Source organism: Rhinolophus sinicus, chromosome 6 (assembly GCF_057876585.1).
Source record: "Rhinolophus sinicus isolate RSI-liver-muscle chromosome 6, RSI-T2T, whole genome shotgun sequence".
Classification (NCBI taxonomy): Eukaryota; Metazoa; Chordata; class Mammalia; order Chiroptera; family Rhinolophidae; genus Rhinolophus; species Rhinolophus sinicus.
In genome coordinates, this window is record NC_142506.1 from 5,920,090 (window position 1) to 5,927,174 (window position 7,085).

Genomic DNA, 7,085 nt, shown 5'->3' on the forward strand with positions numbered 1-7,085 from the left:
AAGAACATAGATAAAAAACAAAGTGCATGAAGGCTGTGAAACAGCGTCCTATCGCAGTGAGAAAAGGCCTTAAACACTACCCAGCTCAGATGTTCCTCCAGCGGCCGGAAGGGAGCCCTGAAGCAGTCTTTCCAGCAGGCGGCTTGGCAGGCTTGTCTGGGGCTGTGTGTCCACACTGCAGACCCAGCAGTCTGTCTTCTAGGCCTCGGTCTGGCTGAAGTGCTCCTCAGCCTTTGCCAAGATCTGTGTGGAAAGTTTGTAAAGAGCAGAAGATGGGAAACCACCCAGAAAACCATGAAGAGGAGATGGGTCGCGTCCATCAGGGTGTGTTCAAACTGGGAGCACTAAACAGGCCTTGAAACGAAGGCGGTGGATTTACTTATAATAATGCAAGGGCACAAGATATGCTTCAAGGGCAGAATATTTAGTATGCCGTGAGACCATCTGGGTGAATAATATTTGGATGTAGGCGTACATATTTAATCATTACGTTGAAGGGAGCAGGGAGCAGGGTAAGGCCCAGCCTAGGATAGAACTGCTTGGGACAGACCTGGTCCCTCACACTGGCCAGGTGAGCGTGGGTGAGGATGGGTGAGTTTTCTACCTTTCTGCGTCTCAGGGTTAAGGGCTCAGATCCAGCGCCAGGTGTCCTGGTTCTGCCACTTAACCTTCCCTTGTGACCCGGATCAAGTGACTCACTCTGCTGTGCCTCAGTTTCCCTGGGTAGAAAACAGGCAGGCTGATGGTGCTTTCCTCATGGAGCTGTGGCGAGGGTTAAATAAGTGAAACCACCTGACATTTTCTTTGCATCCTGGAGCACAGTGAGCCCCCTCAGGGGTCTTAGGGATGCTGAAGCCTGGAAGAAAATGCTCAAGAAACACATGCAGCCACCAGTGGTCATTGGTTAACTCTGAAGAACGTTTATTGTCGAACTCACTACATTTCATAACATTTAACATGTTTGGAAAAAAAGAATGAATTGCTCTTGCGTTCAAGAAAAGAAATCATTGATTTCAAAAGAAGACACTTGCAAATGGCCCTCCGGGACAGGCCAATGTGTGCTTCTACTGGGTTCCCTGCAATAAAGGGTGACTAGACTCGGGGCTCAGGTGCAGGGCTCACTGCCTGGGCTGCCAGCCCTCCCTGCCCCCTTACTCCCCGGTATCCTGGCACCGTTCTTACCCGCCCTGGCGTTGTCTCTTTACTGGTCTGCCTCCCCCAAAGCTATGGAACTTTACAAGGACAAGGCTTGCATCTGACTGATATCTCTGCATCTCGGGGTCTGGTCCAGGGCCTGGCACATAGTAGGTGCCTAATGAGGTTTGCTGAGTCGGTCTTGAATGCATTACCCAAGGGCTTATTGAAGGAAGTTCCTTCTACAGCCTGACAGTAAACATGCTGCCTTCTGACCCCTCAGGAATGCTCTTGGCACTCGGTCCCAAGTCAGGCCCTAAAAATGAACACTGTGTGTTAATTACACAACAAAACAGTGCATTCTGGACTCAGCCTCCAGTCGGCTGACCCTCTGGGCAGCCACGTGGTCAGCCAGCTGCTGCATAAGCTGTCCCTGGGGAAGGGACCTCCACTCCAGCCCCTTCACTCCTAAGCAAAAGTCCCCAGGGTCTCCAGGGGGCAGACTGAGAGCAGACCAGGGAATTGAGGGACCCACTTTGCATATTAGACAGGAAGCATTTTTATGTCCACCCACGTGTGCGTGCGTGTGTGCGCACGCGCGCAAATGAAGCAAAAACAAAGAAATAAAAAAGATGAACAAAAGGGAAAATTTCTCTTTCCTACGTAAAGCTTCTATCTGGCTTTGTTCCCGCTCACTTTAGAGAGACAGAAATATTGAGAATTATTCCAAACATGTTGTTAAGGGCTTGGCCTGGGGGGACCGTGAGGGTGATGGGATGGGCGGATGGCCGGCATCCGGTACTCAGGGGCACCCACACTCTACTCCAGCCAACGTCTGCCCTGCAGCCATGTGGGCCCCGTGATATCAGTGTCCCCTTTTCAAGTAAAACCCTGGACAGGTAGACTTTTACTTAAAATGTATTGATTTTTTAAAAAATTGATGGTGGTAGGTCATGGAGAAGGAAAGGAACAAGGAACACGTTTGTATGTTTGCGGGCCATGTAAAGCCCGTGAGTTCACAATTCCTGAAGCCCCCCCCCCCCCATTTTATGGATGAGTAAAGGGAGATGGATGAGTCACCAGCCCATGTCACTGGGAGTTAGTGAGTGGTCCGGGGTCTACACACCATAGTGAAGGGATCTCTCAGGAGAGGAGCCAGGCCCCCTCCCTCCCCACCAACCCTGAGTCCCACATCTTCCCAGGAACCCATTGTGATGGCGGGTTTGTACTCAATGTGTGAGAGTGGGTCCCAGGGTTTGTGTGTCAAGTGGCCAGTGCTTCCAGCCCCAGGAGGGGGTCCAGAGGTAAGGGACTCAGGCAGTTACAGAGAGCTTGGGGTCTGAAGAGATAGAGGCTTCTCTGAAATTGGAGGTCAAGGGCAGGGGCACCGATGTCGGCTTTGCAGCTAGACCAGTCAGAGTTGGAATGCCTCTCTTTCCCTCCTCAGGTGGGTGTCAGTCAGTATGTGATGGCACCATTCTGGGCCTCAGTGTACTCCGGTTTAAAGTGGGAAAACACACAAGGCTGTGTGCAAGGATGCTTCACGTCGTGGGTGGGAAGGAGCAGGATGGCGGGAGCTTCCATCACGCTACTCAGAATGGTGCCCAATTTATTTCTGAATGATTTATTTCTGCAAGTTTCCATTGAATATTTTTGGACCGAGGTTGAGTGCAGGTAACTGAAATCACTTACTGGGAACTGAGTCTGCCTTCATCTTGAACATCCAGTGTGCTGACCTGTGAGAAAGGATGGTGTGTTGTTTAAGCCTCTCAGTCCAGGGTATTTTGTTATCGCAGCCTGAGCTGACGGAGGCTGGGTGGGTGAAGCCCACCAGTCGGTGTCAGGAGACCGAGTTTGCATCCCTTTTCTGCTAGGTTTCCAGCCACAGAGGAGGAACAGCAAACTCTACAGCTAAGGGTTTCTGACCTGTTTATAGGATATTCCTGCACCTAAGTTGACGAGACAGAGGGTGCAGATAAGAATGGAGCCTGCACCCTTTAGGCTTGGAGCTGCATGGACACAGCCCCAGACGGTGGCAGCAGGGGCAGCGGGTGGCAGCCTGGAGCAGGAACCTCACACAGCACTTTTCAGAAATGCCCGGGGTCAGCGCTGGGGCTGAGTGGTGTAGGTTCCAGAGAGGTTCCTGTCCCCTCTCTGGTTAAATATTTGCCTGGTTTGGCTCTGTCTTTAGAGGAGTTCAACCAGTCAGTCCAGCAAACGCATTTGGACATGGCCTTGTGCACACGTGGGCTTAAGCCTTAGGCAGCACTTTTGCTATTTGGGTTTTTATTTAACTAGAAGAGAAAAAAGTAGATACTTGCTCCCTGCCTCCCATATGCCCCACACCCCTGCTCAGCTAACCATGGCTCCACTCCAAGTCAAGGTCAACCAGAGCCTATCAGACACCTTCACAGGGGAAAGAGCTGCGTGTCCTGTGCCCAGAACTCTGGGGCCAAATCCTTGCTCTGCCGCTGGGGATGAGACCTGGGTCTTCCTCGCAGGGTTGCTGGGAGAAGGAAAGGAGATGATGCACGTGCTGTGTTGTCTGAGTTAAGAACCTTGCTTGACAAGGTCAGCGTCACCATAACTGACACATCCCCAAGCTCTCTGCTGACTCACTGTCCTCCCGGCTCCATCCTTTCCCGCCCCCCTCCTAGGTTGGGTAAGACTCCCCTTCTTTGCTCACCTGGGCCATGCTTACCTCTCTCTGTAAAGCACGCCCCTTGATGGACTTTGGCAGCATTCTTGCTGAGGATGATGTTAAGTGCCTTCAGATGAGGGACCAAGTCAGCAGCACTTGATCGGAGCCAGTTTCTGAAATGAATGGATAACTGGGCGAATAAGTAAATGAGCTGCCAATGACCTTCCCGGCCCTGTGGGGCAATGCGCTCGGTCTTCACCAATCGATAGCGATCTGTGTCCCACTTTCTAGGTCATGCCCTAGAAAACGATCACCAGGCTCAAGCACATGACATAGTGTTCAATGGACCGGACAGCCTGGCAGGGCAGAGGACGGAGATCAGAGAGGGCAGGCCTGGGTGCCCAGAACAGTACAACGATCATTCTTACACCTCCGCCTTGCGATTCAATATTGTTCACGTTCTGCTTTTCTTTTTGTTTTTATTGATGGAAGCATTTGAAAGTAAGAGACGGATACCAGGATCACTTACCCCTAAAAACTTCAACAGATATCTTCTAAAAATAAGGGCACTGTCTCACACTCTATCATCTCCCCTGAGAAAATTAATATACATTCCTAATATCATTTAATACCAAGTCCACATTCCAATGTCCAGAGTTGTCCCTCAAATAACTTTTATAGTGTTTTCTTTTCTTTTCAAATCTGGATCCAAGCAAGATTCACACAGTACACTGTATCTGATGCATTTTAAGTCTCTTTGAACCTAGAGGTATGTCTCCTGCCTGTACCTTTTGTTTTGCTTTTTTTCCCCCCAGACATTGGCTGTTGGTCAAGAGCAAGCCAGACATTGTGAAGAATGCCCCAGACCCTGGAATTGTCCACCTTGCCTTCGCCCACCTGTGGTTTGCTCCCAGCTGGGCCTGAACTTGGCCTTTTTCAGGGCTGGCTGTTAGTGAAGGGACCCTTTCTAACCGGCTCAGAGATAAGGGAGCGACACATGCAGTGAGGGCTCCCGGGGGCCTGAGCAGATGTGCTCTGGGGACCAGGTGCCATCGCCACATCAGATGGAGCCCAGAGGACCCGGGCAGGTGAGGGCAGCTGGATTACTCTGCCCCTCCCCCACCCGCGTCACCTGCCGCCTGTCTTCCAGCCAGGTGTGTTGTCTCCCACAGTTTCTCCTTCTCTGTCCCACTTGCCCACTATCTTCTCACCTGAGGTCTAGGAAAAGCCCTGGGCATCCAGACTTCTTCTCTACCCATGCCTTTGTTCCGTGTAAATTCTAGATGGAGGAAAACTTAATAGCACATATAAAATAAATACATAGATATATGTAAATACATAGAGAAAACAAGAGCTGGAATATAGGTGGATATCATTGTACTTCACTGAGGGGAGGGAGAGCTTGAAGTGTGACAACCAAAGCTGAAACTGGGCACGCTGCCTGGTGTTGACATGGCCCTTTATAGATCACACAACACTCCCTCTGCAGATGGGACTGCCAGTCTCACTTTTACAGATGAGAAAACACACCCTGAGAAGTGCAGGGTCCCAAGGTTAGCTGCAGAGGACTCAAGCTGAGGTCTTCCTCTTCCCAGCCGGGCATCTTTCCTTCTGAAGGACAAACGAACACATCCTGTATCCTGAAGAGCAAATAAACTTATTTCTAGAGACTCTCAAGGGCAAAGGTACTCGAATCGTGCCTGTATCTCACCTAGAGGTCAGGACAGAATTACTGGGAAGCATCAAGTGACATCCTTAAGCAATGTTTACATGCCTGGAATTCTACCATGACTGTCCAGGAAGCACTTCCTCTTCCTGACCTACTTCTGCCCTAGAAAAAGCTAATCACTCCATGCCCCCTTCTGCAAGTAAATACTCTTTACTATCTTGAAATCAAAATCATAAATAGTATGATCTGCTGATATGTTTAATTTTAAGAAATACATATCAGGCTTTCGCTTTGTTGCAAAGGAGAAATAAAAGGAAACGGATTTGTAATACAGTGATTATTTAGTTCAATATGCAAATCCTTGGGCAGGACTGTCCTGGAAAACATGAGAAAGCAGTCAGACTGCCTACACCTATAAATAAAACCACCACGAATACAGTTACAAATGCAGACAGACTAGGGTGTGTTTTGTTGGTGACTCAAAGCATTTCTCTGAATGATGCGATTTTCCAAAAACAGTGAGTGACTCTTGAATAAACCCCAGAGCCAGCAAAGCACAATGTCCCTCGATTTATAAGGTAGTCACTTCCTAGAAAATTCAGGGAATATTAACCCTGTGTACAACCCCTTTGAGAGTCTTTGCAAAGTGGAAGAGGGTTCTGGGCTCAGCTCATTATAGGAAAATGTTTTCCTTGCATGGATGCCCAGTGGGGGATGTTTAAGTGGGTGGCATATGGGGGATTCATTCTTGTACAGTAAATGAGTGAACCATGCAGGGTAGGGTAGCACTCCATGTCATCCACACTAGCCAGACCATGGTGGGTGCAGGGGTACATTTCTGTGGTGATTAGAAACCCCTATGCATTTCTGTACCATCTGGGCAAAGGCTCTCCCCACACATTTGCCTCCATCACCGGACTGTGAACTGCGCAAGGTCACAGACAGCATTTTCTCCTTTGTTTTTCCATTTTCCAAACCAAAGGAGGTTCTCAGTAAATAATTCTTGAGTGAAGGAACGTTTCTGATCGAGTGTTTGGCAGAGGAGAGTGCTTCCTGATAGCCAATGCTCACCAGCCTACTTGGACTCAGAAAGAGCTCTGAACCCACAGTGGAGTGAAAGATACGCCTCTAGGACCGTTTGACAGAGGCTGCTGCGATTTAAGTCATGAATGTGAGAACGAAAAGGCCAGTAGAAATCACACTCTGACGATTCAATCTGATTTTAAATCTCCCCTGGCATCCTGGTTTTCCACTGACTTACTGTGTGTTTTGGGCAAGTTTTGTCCCTTCTCTAGACCTGGGTGTTTCCCTGAGCAGTGAGGAGACAGACTTAGGACATTAAGGTGCTCTTTCAGTTTCCAACTTGCTGGAGCCCAAATCACACATCCTTCTGCACAAAGAAAGCTGGTCTTTCCAGCTAGTTCAGAGCTATTCTAAGCCACACGCACATTTACTCTCAAAGCTTCTTCAAACAGTGTGTACGCTCCCCAGGGCGGAGGAGCTGGGCTATACATCTAGACCTGATCTAAGCCTGGGCTCTCCCAGCAGGACCTTTGTGGTTTCTGCAAAGCCTGGAGAGCCGGGGCTTTTGTGGCTTTGGTGAGTACCCAGGGCAAGGCTGAGTTCTTGGTCGTTGAGGTC

General features: G+C 49.4%; 1 long non-coding RNA gene across 2 annotated transcripts; it reads right to left on the bottom strand.

The window, feature by feature from the left end:
• Positions 1-897: 897 nt before the first annotated feature.
• Positions 898-3,968, bottom strand: LOC141567849 (uncharacterized). Of its 2 annotated transcripts, XR_012490743.2 has the most exons (3): positions 3,836-3,968; positions 3,496-3,640; positions 898-2,870 (listed from the first exon to the last, which is right to left on the bottom strand). It is a non-coding gene; the product is annotated as an uncharacterized LOC141567849 (long non-coding RNA). The 2 variants fall into 2 exon arrangements; XR_012490744.2 differs by lacking the exon at positions 3,496-3,640.
• Between the last annotated feature and the right edge of the window lie 3,117 nt (positions 3,969-7,085).